Source organism: Dendrobates tinctorius, unplaced genomic scaffold (genome assembly GCF_039654945.1).
Source record: "Dendrobates tinctorius isolate UK_male_01 unplaced genomic scaffold, ASM3965494v1 ptg000173l, whole genome shotgun sequence".
In the NCBI taxonomy this organism is placed as follows: Eukaryota; Metazoa; Chordata; class Amphibia; order Anura; family Dendrobatidae; genus Dendrobates; species Dendrobates tinctorius.
The window spans coordinates 320,693-338,490 of NW_027361840.1; the positions used below are offsets into that span (position 1 = coordinate 320,693).

A 17,798-nucleotide genomic window follows, 5' to 3' on the forward strand; every position below is an offset into this window, starting at 1 on the left:
TGCAGCACTGTGCAGTCTGATCCTGCAGCCCTATGTAGTCTGTTCCTGCAGCTCTGTGTAGCCTGCTACTGCAGCCCTGTGTAGCCTGTTCCTGCAGCCCTGTGTACTCTGATCCTGCAGCACTGTGTAGTCTGATCCTGCAGCTCTGTGTAGTCTGATCCTGCATCTCTGTGTAGTCTGATCTTGCAGTTCTGTGTAGTCTGATCCTGCAGCCCTGTGTAGTCTGTTCCTGCTGCCCTGTGTAGTTTGTTCCTGCAGCCCTGTGTAGTCTATTCGTGCAGCCCTGTGTAGTCTGCTCCTGCTGCCCTGTGTAGTCTCACCCTGCAGCTCTGTGTAGTCTGATCCTGCAACCCTGTGTAGTCTGATCCTGCAGCCCTGTGTAGTCTGATCCTGCAGCAATGTATAGTCTGATCCTGCAGCACTGTGTAGTCTGATCCTGCAGCCCTGTGTAGTCTGTTACTGCAGCCTTGTGTAGTCTGTTCCTGCAGCCCTGTGTAGCCTGTTCCTGCAGCCCTGTGTAGTCTGTTCCTGCAGCCCTGTGTAGTCTGATCTTGCAGCCCTGTGTAGTCTGATCCTGCAGCTCTGTGTAGTCTGATCCTGCAGCCCTGTGTAGTCTGATCATGCAGCCCTTTGTAGTCTGTTCCTGTAGCCCTGTGTAGTCTGTTCCTGCTGCCCTGTGTAGTTTAATCCTGCAGCCCTGTGTAGTCTTTTCCTGCAGCCCTGTGTAGTCTGTTCCTGCAGCCCTGTGTAGTCTGTTCCTGCAGCCCTGGGTAGTCTGTTCCTGCAGCCCTGGGTAGTCTGTTCCTGCTGCCCTGTGTAGTTTGATCCTGCAGCCCTGTGTAGTCTGTTCCTGCAGCCCTGTGTAGTCTGTTCCTGCAGCCCTGTGTAGTCTGTTCCTGCAGCCCTGTGTAGTCTGTTCCTGCTGCCCTGTGTAGTTTGATCCTGCAGCTCTGTGTAGTCTGATCCTGCAGCTCTGTGTAGTCTGTTCCTGCAGCCCTGTGAAGTCTGTTCCTGCTGCCCTGTGTAGTTTGATCCTGCAGCCCTGTGTAGTCTTTTCCTGCCGCCCTGTGTAGTCTGTTCCTGCAGCCCTGTGTAGTCTGTTCCTGCAGCCCTGGGTAGTCTGTTCCTGCAGCCCTGGGTAGTCTGTTCCTGCTGCCCTGTGTAGTTTGATCCTGCAGCCCTGTGTAGTCTGTTCCTGCAGCCCTGTGTAGTCTGTTCCTGCAGCCCTGTGTAGTCTGTTCCTGCAGCCCTGTGTAGTCTGTTCCTGCTGCCCTGTGTAGTTTGATCCTGCAGCTCTGTGTAGTCTGATCCTGCAGCTCTGTGTAGTCTGTTCCTGCAGCCCTGTGAAGTCTGTTCCTGCTGCCCTGTGTAGTTTGATCCTGCAGCCCTGTGTAGTCTTTTCCTGCCGCCCTGTGTAGTCTGTTCCTGCAGCCCTGTGTAGTCTGTTCCTGCAGCCCTGGGTAGTCTGTTCCTGCAGCCCTGTGTAGTCTGTTCCTGCTGCCCTGTGTAGTTTGATCCTGCAGCCCTGTGTAGTCTGTTCCTGCAGCCCTGTGTAGTCTGTTCCTGCAGCCCTGTGTAGTCTGTTCCTGCAGCCCTGTGTAGTCTGTTCCTGCTGCCCTGTGTAGTTTGATCCTGCAGCTCTGTGTAGTCTGATCCTGCAGCCCTGTGTAGTCTGTTCCTGCAGCCCTGTGTAGTCTGTTCCTGCTGCCCTGTGTAGTTTGATCCTGCAGCTCTGTGTAGTTTGATCCTGCAGCCCCGTGTAGTCTGTTCCTGCAGCCCTGTGAAGTCTGTTCCTGCTGCCCTGTGTAGTCTGATCCTGCAGCCGCGTGTAGTCTGATCCTGCAGCCCTATGTCGCCTGATTCTGCAGCCCTGTGTAATCTGATCCTGCAGCCTTGGTAGTCTGTTCCTGCAGCCCTGTGTAGTCTGTTCCTGCAGCCCTGTGTAGTCTGTTCCTGCACCTCTGTTTAGTTTGATCCTGCAGCCCTGTGTAGCCTGTTCCTGCAGCCCTGTGTAGCCTGTTCCAGCAGCCCTGTGTAATCTGATCCTGCAGCCTTGGTAGTCTGTTCCTGCAGCCCTGTGTAGTCTGTTCCTGCAGCCCTGTGTAGTCTGTTCCTGCACCTCTGTTTAGTTTGATCCTGCAGCCCTGTGTAGCCTGTTCCTGCAGCCCTGTGTAGCCTGTTCCTGCAGCCCTGTGTAGTCTGTTCCTGCAGCCCTGTGTAGTCTGTTCCTGTAGCCCTGTGTACTCTGATCTTGCAGCCCTGTGTAGCCTGTTCCTGCAGCCCTGTGTAGCCTGTTCCTGCAGCCCTGTGTAGTCTGTTCCTGTAGCTCTTTGTAGTCTGTTCCTGCAGCCTTGTGTAGTCTGATCTTGCAGCACTGTGTAGCCTCTTCCTGCAGCCCTGTGTAGTCTGTTCCTGCAGCCCTGTCTAGTTTGATCCTGCAGCCCTGTGTAGCCTGTTCCTGCAACCCTGTGTAGCCTGTTCCTGCAGCCCTGTGTAGTCTGTTCCTACAGCCCTGTGTAGTCTGTTCCTGCAGCCCTGTCTAGTTTGATCCTGCAGCCCTGTGTAGCCTGTTCCTGCAGCCCTGTGTTGTCTGATCCTGCAGCCCTGTGTAGTTTGATCCTGCAGCCCTGTGTAGTCTCTTCCTGCAGCCTTGTGTAGTCTGTTCCTGCATCCTTGTGTAGTCTGTTCCTGCAGCCCTGTGTATCCTGTTCCTGCAGCCCTGTGTAGTCTGATCCTGCAGCCCTGTGTACTCTGATCCTGCAGCCCTGTGTAGTCTGTTCCTGCAGCTCTGTGTAATCTGATCCTGCAGCTCTGTGTAGTCTGATCCTGCAGCCCTGTGTAATCTGTTCCTGCAGCCCTTTGTAGCCTGTTCCTGCAGCTCTGTGTAGTCTGATCCTGCAGCGCTGTGTAGTCTGATCCTGCAGCTCTGTGTAGTCTGCTCCTGCAGCTCTGTGTAGTCTGTTCCTGCATCTCTGTGTAGTCTGATCCTGCAGCTCTGTGTAGGCTGATCCTGCAGCTGTGTAGTCTGTTCCTGCAGCTTTGTGTAGTCTGTTCCTGCAGCTCTGTGTAGTCTGATCCTGCAGCTCTGTGTAGTCTGTTCCTGTAGCCCTGTGTACTCTGATCTTGCAGCACTGTTTAGTCTGATCCTGCAGCTCTGTGTAGTCTGTTCCTGCAGCCCTGTGTACTCTGATCTTGCAGCTCTGTGTAGTCTGATCCTGCAGCTCTGTGTAGTCTGTTCCTGTAGACCTGTGTACTCTGATCTTGCAGCTCTGTGTAGTCTGATCCTGCAGCTCTGTGTAGTCTGTTCCTGTAGCCCTGTGAACTCTGATCCTGCAGCCCTGTGTAGTCTGTTCCTGCAGCTCTGTGTAGTCTTGTCCTGCAGCCCTGTGTAGTCTGTTCCTGCAGCCCTGTGTATTCTGATCTTGCAGCTCTGTGTAGTCTGTTCCTGCAGCTCTGTGTAGTCTTTTCCTCCAGCCCTGTGTACTCTGATCTTGCAGCACTGTGTAGTCAGTTCCTGCAGCCCTGTGTACTCTGATCTTGCAGCACTGTGTAGTCTTGTCCTGCAGCCCTGTGTAGCCTGTTCCTGTAGCTCTGTGTAGTCTGTTCCTGCAGCCTTGTGTAGTCTGATCCTGCAGCTCTGTGTATTCTGTTCCTGCAGCCCTGTGTAGTCTGATCCTGCAGCCCTGTGTAGTCTGATCCTGCAGCCCTGTGTAGTCTGATCCTGCAGCTCTGTGTAGTCTGTTCCTGTAGACCTGTGTACTCTGATCTTGCAGCTCTGTGTAGTCTGTTCCTGCAGCCTTGTGTAGTCTGATCCTGCAGCTCTGTGTATTCTGTTCCTGCAGCCCTGTGTAGTCTGATCCTGCAGCCCTGTGTAGTCTGATCCTGCAGCCCTGTGTAGTCTGATCCTGCAGCTCTGTGTAGTCTGTTCCTGTAGCCCTGTGTACTCTGATCCTGCAGCCCTGTGTAGTCTGTTCCTGCAGCTCTGTGTAGTCTGTTCCTGCAGCCCTGTGTAGTCTGTTCCTGCAGCCCTGTGTACTCTGATCTTGCAGCTCTGTGTAGTCTGTTCCTGCAGCTCTGTGTAGTCTGTTCTTGCAGCCCTGTGTACTCTGATCTTGCAGCACTGTGTAGTCTGTTCCTGCAGCCCTGTGTACTCTGATCTTGCAGCACTGTGTAGTCTTGTCCTGCAGCCCTGTGTAGCCTGTTCCTGTAGCCTTGTGTAGTCTGATCCTGCAGCTCTGTGTAGTCTGTTCCTGCAGCCCTGTGTAGTCTGATCCTGCAGCCCTGTGTAGTCTGATCCTGCAGCCCTGTGTAGTCTGATCCTGCAGCTCTGTGTAGTCTGTTCCTGTAGACCTGTGTACTCTGATCTTGCAGCTCTGTGTAGTCTGTTCCTGCAGCTCTGTGTAGTCTGTTCCTGCAGCCCTGTGTCGTCTGTTCCTGCTGCCCTGTGTACTCTGATCTTGCAGCACTGTGTAGTCTTGTCCTGCAGCCCTGTGTAGCCTGTTCCTGTAGCTCTGTGTAGTCTGTTCCTGCAGCCTTGTGTAGTCTGATCCTGCAGCTCTGTGTAGTCTGTTCCTGCAGCTCTGTGTAGTCTGATCCTGCAGCCCTGTGTAGTCTGTTCCTGCAGCTGTGTAGTCTGTTCCTGCAGCCCTGTGTACTCTGATCTTGCAGCACTGTGTAGTCTTGTCCTGCAGCCCTGTGTAGCCTGTTCCTGCAGCTCTGTGTAGTCTGTTCCTGCAGCCCTGTGTAGTCTGATCCTGCAGCCCTCTGTAGTCTGTTCCTGTAGCACTGTGTTCCTACAGTATCTCTGCAGATTCTTCCGCATATCTTATATACAGCAGCAGATGGAGGGGTCACAGGGTTGTATGATCAGACTACATGGGATTTGTTTGTAGTCTGTAACTATGGAGACACATAACTCTGCATATAAGCTCAGTAGAGAAAACGGAGGAAGCTAAGTGTAAGACTATTTGTAGAGTTGAAGTGAAGTTTTTAAGAGACTGATCCTTCATCATTGAGTAAATCTTCAGATGTATTATTCTCTGCTAGTAAACCTGGGACTGATCTCTCGCTGTAGGAGACCAGACTTCAAGACTTGAAGAGCTCAGTGCGTCTCCTACAGGGAGTTTCTTTTCGATAGGACATCAGTGTTGTATGTTTTGGAAACATTGGGGCCCCCACTAATCAGCATAATGAAGGCACAGCAGATGGGATCCACTGCCATCATACTTCTCGTCTCCGATAATGACTCGTTGGCCGTCACGATTCCACCATTCTTTGTGTCTTGAATGCAGTGACAGCTCAAATGCCCTATAAGAATCAAGGGTGTGCTGAGCTGTCAGTATTGTGAGTGACAGCCCATCTGCCAAATCAGGGCAGGGGGTGGTGGGTTTCTTCCGGGTGTCTCAAATTCTTTGTGGTTTCCTGGCCATTTAGCTGCTGGCTGTCAGTGTCTAATTATTAAAAGGGGGAGACAGGGCACTTCCAATGCGTAGGTCTGTATGGAAAGTAGGTGAGTGCACAGCAAATGTTAAGGGGGTTTTACACTAAGCGATATCGCTAGCAATATCGCTAAAACGTCACTGGTTTTGTGACGTTATAGCGATATTGCTAGCGATATCACTATGTGTGATACTTACCTCCGACCGGCTCCCCCGCTGTCCATCGCTGATCGCGCGAGAATGTCCGGCTCCATTTCTCGTCGGGCGCTTCCTGCTGAGACTTCCTGCTGTGACGACGAGCGACGCTGGACGCGGGCGGGAGGACGCCAGGATCGCTGTGTGTGAATGGTAAGTATCGTGCGCTGCGTCGCTGCTGCATCGCTGTGAGATCTTTCTGTATGAAAGCTCACTAGCGATCATTTAGCGATGCACCAGCGATCCTGACCGGGTGGGATCGCTGGTCGGATCGCTGGTGCATCGCTAAATGTAAAAGGGCCTTAAGGCTCACCTGATAGAGTTGTGAGAGTCATAACACCTATAATCGCATAAAACAGCTGCAGCAGTCTGCACGAGGTCCAAGGACTTGGTACAAAGAGAAGGCTGGTAGTGCAATAAGAGACTGCGCTGCTGGGGTAGAATTCAAGATATCTTTATTGCCAACGCGTTTCCTGAGCCAGTCCCAGCTCACTTCATCAGGGCAAGTGAGGAACATGCCCTGATGAAGTGAGCTGGGACTGGCTCAGGAAACACGTTGGCAATAAAGATATCTTGAATTCTACGACAGCAGCGCTGTCTCTTATTGCACTACCAGCCATATCTTTGCACCAAGTGTCTAATTATTGCCAGTGATAGCTTTAGCTTGGTGGTGAATGTGTGTGCCTTGTTTTCCAGTGTTGTGTTCCTGATCTTTTGTTGCCTGACCTTGAACCTTGCCTTTGACCATCCGTTTTCCTTGCCCCTTTGTCTTGATTCACTATCTTCCTGAAATTCTGACCTTAGACTCTGACCTCTTACCCCTCTGCATATGAACAACTCTATTGGTTTTGATGCTGAACTTCTTGACAACCATTTCCCACAGCTTTTCCATGAGTAGTGTCTCAGCATTATAGAAGCTCAAGGAAAAAGGGAAGATCCCATTGGGTGTCCAGAAGCGTTAGCAAACCTCCTGGGTACCACCAAAACCTTATGGAGAACAATAAGGATCAAGTAAAAAGGTCAAGGTACTGAAGTGGTGAATATTGGAAGGGGTGCCCCACAAGCCGTCCCTCTCCCAGATGCTAACTTATACTAGCAAGTATGCCTTATAGCTTATAGTTGATGATCTCCACTTGAGGTTCCAGTCTGGATAATCATCTTGGTGGATGACTCTGATTAGAAACCTGGATGTGATGGCGCTTTTTGGATTTCTAATGTTGGGATGCTTGTTCTGATGAAAGGATATCAGTAGTACTGCCCTGTGGAACCCTGTAATGCCTCTCCCAGGGTCTCCTCCTATAGTTCAGGCTCCCCCTCCTCCTCTCCCGTTTACAGGGGAGGCTGGCAGCGCCCTAGTTGATCCTCATGATGAGATTCCAGCCTCTTCTCTCAGAGTCAAAGCAACTTTCTACAGTTTATTATTATTTCCAGATACAGAAATTCCATTGAATAGCAATCTAACCAAAGCGGGAAATCCCAGATCCACAGATCGTCACTTTCTGTAAATGACTTGGTTTTGCTTCTCAAACATTCAATTTCCTGACCAACGAGATAATGTGTTTCCGTCTGTGTTAGGTATGGTTACGTCTGTGGGGGAGAAATCTGCGTTAGGAAGCATTAAAGTCCAATATTCAGCAAACGTTCCTTGCAACAAAGGTCTGGGTGCCTCCATCATCGAAATGCAAAGTTCTAGAACATTCTACCATATCATATACAGTATAAGTTTGTTACAATGTATCAGTTCAGGTGAAATGTATCGTTCTGGAGTCCACAGGATTGTCCTTCCCTGATACAGTTGTAACAAGCCGTCAGCTGTGCCACACAGAGGTGTAGCTAGGGTTTTGGTTGGGGGGGGCAAACTTCTGAGTGGGCCCCTAACAGGTAACATTGATTATAACTGGGTGACGCACCCTAATAGGGGATGTAGGAGAACAGCAGATGACCACTGCGCTGTTACTGAAAATAATCTCTACATAAAGATGAACGTGGATATTGCCGCCATATGGTCAGTGGTAGAAACCAGTCCTGCAGAACATATAACAGATCACAGCACAGTTACAGATAATGACTTACAGAGGACGTTTTTTCTGATTATTATTATTATTATACATTTTTATAGTGCCATATATTCCATGGCACTTTATATGTGAAAGGGTCAAATATAGACAAGTGCAATAAACATGAACAAAACAAGGCACACACAAGAACAGAAGGAGAGAGGACCCTGCCTATGAGGGCTCACAGTCTACCGGGGATGGGTGAGGATACAGTAGAAGGTAGAGCAGGTCGTGCGGTGGTTCAGTAGACTTTGGATCACCGCAGGTTGTAGGTTTGTCGGAAGAGGTCGGTCTTCAGGTTCTTTTTGAAGGTTTCCGTGGTAGGCGAAAGTCTGATGTGTTGGGGTAGAGAGTTCCAGAGTAGGGGGGAAGCACAGGAGAAGTCTTGTATGCGGTTGTGGGAAGAAGAGATAAGAGGCGAGTAGTGACGGATATCTTGAGAGGATCAGAGGTTGCGTATAGGTAAGTAGCGGGAGACCATGGCACAGATGTATGGGGGAGACAGGTTGTGGATGGCTTTGTATGTCATAGTTAGGGTTTTGAACTGGAGCCTCTGAACAATAGGAAGCCAGTGAAGGGCTTGGCATAGGGGAGAGGCTGGTGGATTAGTCGGGCAGCAGAGTGTATGATGGATTGGAGTGGTGTAAGAGTGCTAGAGGGGAGGCCAGAGAGTAGGAGGTTGCAATAGTCGAGGCAGGAGATGATGAGGGCATGCACTAGCATTATTGTGGTTTCTTGGTCAAGGAATGATACACACACACACCACAGCAGCTTCACTGGTGCGCACACACACACCACCGCAGCTTCACTGGCACACACACACACACCACCGCAGCTTCACTGGCACAGTGGCCACAATCACCTCTCCGCACGCCGGCAGCTTCCTTCCTCTCACTGGTACAGCGGCCGTGGAGCTGAATGATGATGTCATCCAGCCACGGCCACGCCGCTCAATGTGTGAGGCAGGAAGCTGCAGCTCCAGAACAAGGATGAGGTGATGCCGCGTGCCAGCTGAGAGGGCTCTGCGTGCCATAGGTTCGCCATCCGTGCCCTAGTCCATAAGTATGTGTGGCCGAAACAAACAAGGCCGCAGCACTATCAGGGTCCAATGCGAGCTGGTAAGTATAAACTGGCAAAGTAGGCCGCAAATGTCTGTCCAGTAGTCGGTTTTCTCTATGCGGCACATGCGCTGTACTGACGGTCACGAAGCGCACGACACCTCGCTCTGTCAGTTATTGGGCACACTGCACTTCTCGCTCTGGAATCCCCGCTGGTGACAATGGGAGTTCACGGACACGGGCCAGGGAAGTCCCGGTGCTCGAGGGATGGAGCACTCCTCTTTCCCTACTGCGCGCCGCCTGTTTCCGTTAAGACTGGCTGCTTCCATGCGCACGATGGCTGCTGTTGCTTAGCCACATCCCTTTCTTCCAAGTGCAACGGTCTGTCCGGTCTCTTACTCTTTTCCCCGGACAACAGAGGAGACAGCCCCGACAGTTTCGGACCTGGCACAGGACAGGTACCCAGTTCTCCTTACACTAGTGTGGGATAACTAGTCTCCTGGAACTCAATATGGTGAGAGGTAGGAGCATTAGGGTGAGGATTAATTGATCCAGACTTTAGGCTGGTGAGACTGGACCGTGTGGAAGACTGGGGGGTGCTGCCAAGCCTGCCGGAAGCATTATCTGGTATCCAACCGACCACCTGTTCACACTGCTCTGGCTTCAGAAGTGGTGTACCATGCCTCGCTGCAAAGTGGGACAGAAACCTGTGTCGTGGATGGATGTGTTTCTTGTGCTCCAGCAACAGGTGTAGTCACACCTGCCCCACTTCCTTGCCCTTTGCATGAACCCATAGCACACGCCTTACGCATTTTGTAATTGCTCGGTCTTTTGAAACCAAATTTATTTTTAAGAAAAGAAAAAAATTGGTCATCTGCAGCAATCAACGCATTTTTGGGGAGTTTAATACCACCGTAATGTAACAGAAAAAACGCAAAAAAGTATGAATGACAAAATCAAATTCGATCCAGAAAAATGTTTCAACAGTGTTATATGCCACAGAAATGTACCATAAGCCATGTAAAACTGTATGGGTGAGAAATTTAACCCAGCAAAATTTTTAATGCTTTTTTTGTAGTGCTAGATATCACAGAAATGTACCGCAGAACACATAATATGTTATGGCTGAGAAAATTAAGCTTTTTTTCTGTATGATAGATCACGGAAAAGTACCACAAACCACATAATATGGTATGGATGAAAACTGTAATCCAGCCAATTTTATTTTTAATGATCTTTTGTAGTGTTACATGTTATCACAGAAATTGACCACAGACCACGCAATAGTGTGATTACATAGGTGAGAAATGTAATCCAGATAATTTTTTTAACGCTTTTTTGGAGTGTTAGATATCACAGAAGACCACATTAAAGTGTATAATTGATAAATATCAGCCTGCAAAATTTTGTAACACTTTTTCTCAGTTTTATAGATCACATAAATGTACGCCTGAGTACGTAATACTGTATGGGTGACAAATTTAACCCTGCAAAACATTTAAACACTTTTTTGGAATGTTGTATATAAAAAATGTTAACCCCAGAACACAGAACAGTGTGTGGGTAAGAAATTTAACTCAGAAAAATTTTTGTAACAAATTTTTTGAGTGTTATACAACAGAAAAAAGTGACACAAATCGCTTAATACTCAATGGATCAAAACATATTCCATTTTTTCACAACCCCCCAAAAAAAGGCTGCGGCTAAATATTTGTCAACGGACTGCATAGCCCTAATCCCTGTCTACAGACTGTAATCTACTGTACCACTCCCTGCTCCTGCGACTCTCTCTATCCCTAAGCTGAGTGCAGATTGTATGTGATACAGATGATTATCCATTAGAAGGGCTGTTAGTATGACGGCTCAGCTTCAGCACCAGTATTAGCACTACAGGCCTCTGATTCGCTATACTGTGCACAAACAGGCCTAGACAAGCACTCTCTCCAATACAAAGTGTCACAGAGCTGTGCAATGGCATCAGTATGCTGAGCCAGGCGGCGCCTGTCCTTTCATAATCTCTGATCATGTCACACGACCAGCCAATCATAGTAATGCCACAACCAAGATGGCTACAGCATTACAGTGACTCACAGGCAATCCCGCATGCTTATTGGATGCGTAACAGGCGCCAAAGATGCGGGAATTCAAGTTTTGCAAGAGACCGAAACAAGGCAACAAGCTTGGAACGCAATCAAGAGATCGAAACATGTTGCCAATAAGATTGGATTGAAATATTTTTACCAGAAGCTGGGACCCAATGTTCTTTCTCTTCTTTTGCCACGTTTGGTCAGAATGTCGCTCCTTGCACACTGGACTGTCTATTTTACGGTGAGCTGGCCCTTCTTCTGGTTTTTGCTTAACTAAAATGGGCAAACAGGTTCTCTTTCTAACTCTAGATTAAGTCACTACTAATGATGCATGAGTGGTCTCGTCACTGCTTGTTACTGCTCTTTACTGCTCGTCACTGCTTGTTACTGCTCGCTACCGTTCATTACTGCTTGTCACTGCTCTTTACTGCTCATCACTGCTTGTTACTGCTCGTTACTGCTCGTCACTGCTTGTTACTGCTCGTTACTGCTCGTCACTGCTCATTACTGCTCGTCACTGCTTGTTACTGCTCGTTACTGCTCGTCACTGCTTATTACTGCTCTTTACTGCTCGTCACTGCTCGTTACTGCTCGTTACTGCTCGTCACTGCTTGTTACTGCTCGTCACTGCTTATTACTGCTCTTTACTGCTCGTCACTGCTTGTTACTGCTCGTCACTGCTCGTTACTGCTCGTCACTGCTTGTTACTGCTCGTTACTGCTCGTCACTGCTCATTACTGCTCGTCACTGCTTGTTACTGCTCGTTACTGCTCGTCACTGCTTATTACTGCTCTTTACTGCTCATCACTGCTTGTTACTGCTCGTTGCTGCTCGTCACTGCTTGTTACTGCTCTTTACTGCTCGTCACTGCTTGTTGCTGTTCGTTACTGCTCATCACTGCTCGTTACCATTCATCACTGCTTGTTACTGCTCATTACTGCTTGTCACTGCATGTTACTGCTCGTTACTGCTCGTCACTGCTTGTTACTGCTCGTTACTGCTCGTCACTGCTCATTACTGCTCGTCACTGCTTGTTACTGCTCGTTACTGCTCGTCACTGCTTATTACTGCTCTTTACTGCTCGTCACTGCTCGTTACTGCTCGTTACTGCTCTTCACTGCTTGTTACTGCTCGTCACTGCTTATTACTGCTCTTTACTGCTCGTCACTGCTTGTTACTGCTCGTCACTGCTCGTTACTGCTCGTCACTGCTTGTTACTGCTCGTTACTGCTCGTCACTGCTCATTACTGCTCGTCACTGCTTGTTACTGCTCGTCACTGCTTATTACTGCTCTTTACTGCTCGTCACTGCTTGTTACTGCTCGTCACTGCTCGTTACTGCTCGTCACTGCTTGTTACTGCTCGTTACTGCTCGTCACTGCTCATTACTGCTCGTCACTGCTTGTTACTGCTCGTTACTGCTCGTCACTGCTTATTACTGCTCTTTACTGCTCATCACTGCTTGTTACTGCTCGTTGCTGCTCGTCACTGCTTGTTACTGCTCTTTACTGCTCGTCACTGCTTGTTGCTGTTCGTTACTGCTCATCACTGCTCGTTACCATTCATCACTGCTTGTTACTGCTCATTACTGCTCGTCACTGCATGTTACTGCTCATTACTGCTCGTCACTGCTTGTTGCTGTTCGTTACTGCTCATTACTGCTCGTCAATGCTTGTTACTGCTCTTTACTGCTTATCACTGCTTGTTACTGCTCATTACTGCTCGTCACTGCTTGTTACTGCTCATTACCGTTCATTACTGCTTGTCACTGCTCTTTACTGCTCATCACTGCTTGTTACTGCTCATTACTGCTCGTCACTGCTTGTTCCTGTTCATTACTGCTCGTCACTGCTTGTTGCTGTTCGTTACTGCTTGTTACTGCTCGTTACCGTTCATTACTGCTTGTCACTGCTCTTTACTGCTTGTTACTGCTCATTACTGCTCGTCACTGCTTGTTCCTGTTCATTACTGCTCGTCACTGCTTGTTGCTGTCCGTTACTGCTTGTTACTGCTCATTACCGTTCATTACTGCTTGTCACTGCTCTTTACTGCTCATCACTGCTTGTTACTGCTCATTACTGCTCATCACTGCTTGTTCCTGTTCATTACTGCTCGTCACTGCTTGTTGCTGTTCGTTACTGCTTGTTACTGCTCGTTACCGTTCATTACTGCTTGTTACTGCTCTTTACTGCTTATCACTGCTTGTTACTGCTCATTACCATTCATTACTGCTTGTCACTGCTCTTTACTGCTCGTCACTGCTTGTTACTGCTCTTTACTGCTCGTCACTGCTTGTCACTGCTCTTTACTGCTCATCACTGCTTGTTACTGCTTATTACTGCTCGTCACTGCTTGTTCCTCTTCATTACTGCTCGTCACTGCTTGTTGCTGTTCGTTACTGCTTGTTACTGCTCGTTACCGTTCATTACTGCTTGTTACTGCTCTTTACTGCTCGTCACTGCTTGTTACTGCTCTTTACTGCTCGTCACTGCTTGTTGCTGCTCATTACTGCTTGTCACTGCTTGTTGCTGTTCGTTACTGCTTGTTACTGCTCGTTACCATTCATTACTGCTTGTCACTGCTCTTTACTGCTCATCACTGCTCGTTACTGCTCATAACTGCTCGTCACTGCTTGTTACTGTTCATTACTGCTTGTTACTGCTCTTTACTGCTCATCACTGCTTGTTACTGCTCGTTACCGTTCATTACTGCTTGTCACTGCTCTTTAATGCTCATCACTGCTTGCTACTGCTCCATACTACTCGTCACTGCTTGTTGCTGTTCGTTACTGCTTGTTGCTGCTTGTTACTGCTCGTCAATGCTTGTTACTGCTCATTACTGCTCGTCACTGCTTGTTACTGCTTGTTACTGCTCGTCACTGCTTGTTACTGCTCGTTACTGCTCATCACTGCTTGTTGCTGCTCTTTACTGCTTGTCAATGCTTGTTACTGCTCACTACTGCTCGTCACTGCTTTTTACTGCTCATTACTGCTCTTCACTGCTTGTTACTGCTCTTTACTACTCATCATTGCTCGTTGCTGTTCGTTACTGCTTGTTACTGCTAGTTATCGTTCATTACTGCTTGTCATTGCTCTTTACTGCTTGTCAATGCTTGTTACTGCTCTTTACTGCTCGTCACTGCTTGTTACTGCTCTTTACTGCTCGTCACTGCTTGTTACTGCTTGTTAACGTTCATTACTGCTTGTCACTGCTCTTTACTGCTCGTCACTGCTCTTTACTGCTCGTCACTGCTTGTTACTGCTCGTCACTGCTTGTTACTGCTCTTTACTGCTCATCACTGCTCTTTACTGCTCGTCACTGCTTGTTACTGCTCTTTACTGCTCGTCACTGCTTGTTACTGCTCGTTACTGCTCGTCACTGCTTGTTGCTGTTCGTTACTGCTTGTTACTGCTAGTTATCGTTCATTACTGCTTGTCATTGCTCTTTACTGCTTGTCAATGCTTGTTACTGCTCTTTACTGCTCGTCACTGCTTGTTACTGCTTGTTAACGTTCATTACTGCTTGTCACTGCTCTTTACTGCTCGTCACTGCTCTTTACTGCTCGTCACTGCTTGTTACTGCTCTTTACTGCTCGTCACTGCTTGTTACTGCTCTTTACTGCTCATCACTGCTTGTTACTGCTCTTTACTGCTCGTCACTGCTTGTTACTGCTCTTTACTGCTCGTCACTGCTTGTTACTGCTCTTTACTGCTCGTCACTGCTTGTTACTGCTCTTTACTGCTCATCACTGCTTGTCACTGCTCTTTACTGCATGTCACTGTTCTTTACAGCTCGTCACTGCTTGTCACTGCTCTTTACTGCTCATCACTGCTTGTCACTGCTCTTTACTGCATGTCACTGTTCTTTACTGCTCGTCACTGCTTGTTACTGCTCTTTACTGCTCGTCACTGCTTTTTACTGCTTGTTAACGTTCATTACTGCTTGTCACTGCTCTTTACTGCTCGTCACTGCTCTTTACTGCTCGTCACTGCTTGTTACTGCTCTTTACTGCTCGTCACTGCTTGTTACTGCTCTTTACTGCTCATCACTGCTTGTTACTGCTCTTTACTGCTCATCACTGCTTGTCACTGCTCTTTACTGCATGTCACTGCTCTTTACTGCTCGTCACTGCTTGTTACTGCTCTTTACTGCTCGTCACTGCTTGTTACTGCTCGTTACTAGTGTTGAGCATTCCGATACTGCAATATCGGGTATCGGCCGATATTCGCGGTATCGGAGTTCCGATACTGAGTTCCGATACTTTTAGAATATCGAACACCGGAATCGGAAGTTCCCATAATGCAATGAGCCAGTTTGATTTTATTCAGCCAATGGGGATCCTCAGAAGTGTGGGCACATGCCGTTAGGCATGTTAACTAATGGCATGGCTGTGATTGGCTGCTGAAATGATGTCATGATGCATTATAAAAGCCGCCGCCGCCATTTTGGGTTCACTCTGCTGTGAATTCAGTTAGGGACAGGACGCTGCTGTTCTGACTCTGAGGGACAGTTTAAGCTAGCGATTTGCTTTATTGTGCTTTACCTAGGCTACTTTAGCAACCGCTGTGTAAGAAGCTTTCTTTTGCCTTGCAGCGCTGTTCACGGCTGTCTGAGAGGTCTCCGTGTGTCAGTGCAGCTCACGCTGTGTAGTGTGTCCTGCAGCCACCTCCGGTTGTAGTCCGCTCAGCGTGCGTCACTGCCTCATACATTGTCCTTTTTTGCATTAATGCTGCTCATTTTTCCAGATTTCTCCTATTAATGTGGTTCCATCCATATCCAGCTAGAATATTTGCAAACACTATATAGGAGTAGATAGAGGAGCCTTTTTTCTGGCTTGTGCCCTGCAGCCCCAGCCAGATTAGTATTAGCCTATTTTTTGGAGCCTCATCTATTGCATTGTAGGTTACCTTCCTGCATTGTAATAGCTCCAAAAAGTTTGTGATACTTTCGGTTTTACATCTTTGGGCACATCCAGTGTCTTTTTGTGAAAAAAATAAAGTTAATAAAGTCCACCAAACACTCCACTTTACAGTTGTATAGGCCACATTAGCTCCTATTAAAGTCTAGTCCATACTTTATAAAATTAGTGTTTCTTATACCTGTTAGCAGCTGTTCAGGAATAAGCACACTAAGCCCTTAGTACTTTTCTGCCTATCTTTATCAGTCTACCAAGATGAAGAAGGCAGGGAGTAAGGCACGTGGTCGTGGGCGTGGAGTTTCTGCAGGGAGAGGACATGGGGATTCTGGGCCTGCTGCCGGCACCAGTGACTCAGCATCCCCCAGTTTTACCAGGGAACAGTCCTTCATGCGCAGCTTTGTAGGAGCTCGCCGTACCCCACTGCTGCGGGACGAACAAATTGAAGCCGTTGTCGGATGGATGGCAGCTAACGCATCAACTTCAATTACTTCCACATCCTCTCAGGTCCAGAGCACTGAAGAGCAACCATCTGTCTCTTCACCACCTGCCAAATTGCCCAGGCAGTCAGAGAGCCCTGGACAGGAGCTATCTCTACTTCTCTTCTCTGAATCTCTTGGCTTGGAAAGAGGGGGCCAGCCAAGCAGCATTCGAGAATTTGAAGAAGAGGTAGCATGCAGTGATGCGCAACAGCTTTGTCTCTCTGAATCTGAAGAGGTGGGTGGGCCAGTGCCTATGGTCAGCACACCTCAGTACGCATCTGATGAGACTCAGGTGCCACTTTCTGATGCGTTGTCACACCCGATCCCCGTCCTGGCGCTGCGCCCAGGTCAGTCGCTGTTACACCTGGCCCCCATCCTGGCGCTGCATCCAGGACTGCCGCTGCTCCCCGTTCTGGGCACTCACCTCGAGCTTCACATAGGCAGCAGCCGGCCTCCTCTGGATCTCATGCAGCTGCTCAGTGTTCTGTCCTCCCTCCTGCCTCCTCCTCCTGGCGCCCTGTGAGGAGATCTGTAGCTAAGACTATTAGGGCACGCCCGCCCGCTCTCTTGCCTTCTTAAAGGGGCGGCGCGCATTATTCAAAAAATAAAATGAACCAATGGCAGCTCACTGGCTGCTATTTCTGGCCTCTCCTTCATAGGGAGAGTGCCGGAGCAACGAGTATCTATCATTGCTACATCCGGTTCTCATGCTAACCTGTCTGCGCTGCATCTGCAGTCTCTGTGCATTGTCTAATGCTCTCTGTTTCCACAGCATATCAGTATCCTGTGTTACCTGGTTATATCAGCAACCATCTGGGCCTAAGCCATCCCGTTCCACCTACAGCCATCCGAGTCCAAGGACTGTGTGAAGGTCACTGGAACCGACTCCTTACCAACTAACCGGAACCAGGACCCAGCGCATTACGGACTCTGCTGTTACTTTTGTTATCCCTTTTGGTCCCGCTGGGACAGCTGCCACGTGTTTGGGGTCTAACTGGAGGTAGCACCTGTGTCCTCCGGGTATTCCATTCTGGCCCTGCCTGAGGGGCCTTACTACGGGTGCCTGGGGCTCACTAGTCATGCCCCCTTCGGAGCCCCCGGACCGTGGTCCCGAGGTTCCACTTAAAAAAATAAAAACGAATGTGAACTTCACCATATCTGCCTCCGCTTCCATTCGTTACATGCGTACTGTGCTGTCGAGACTACCCAGGAGAAGCAGTCATTTGAAGAGGGTAGTGTAGATGATGAGATCCTTGACCCATCATGGCGTGAGGTACAGGAAGGTGGTGGGAGCAGCTCTGAGGAAGAGATTCCCCGAACGGCCAAAAAAGGAGGGAGAGGGAGGGGGCAGACTTGGTTGCCTGTAGCCTCCACTTCGGCACCTATTAGGAGCATGCATCTTCCAAAACCCAAAACGGGCGCTCCCAAGACTTGCAGTGCCTGGTCCTTTTTTGACACAGTTGCAGATGACATTTGCTTTGTCAAATGCAAGCTGTGTAATCAGAAAGTGAAAAGAGGGAAAAGTGTCAGCAACCTCAATACCACAAATATTTGGAAACATGTGCAG

At 48.8% G+C, this 17,798-nt stretch overlaps 1 long non-coding RNA gene across 1 annotated transcript; it reads left to right on the top strand.

Moving 5' to 3' along the window:
- Positions 1 to 5,433: 5,433 nt before the first annotated feature.
- Positions 5,434 to 17,386, top strand: LOC141053983 (uncharacterized). Its single transcript, XR_012221323.1, has 2 exons — positions 5,434 to 5,509; positions 17,004 to 17,386. It is a non-coding gene; the product is annotated as an uncharacterized lncRNA (long non-coding RNA).
- Positions 17,387 to 17,798: the final 412 nt, after the last annotated feature.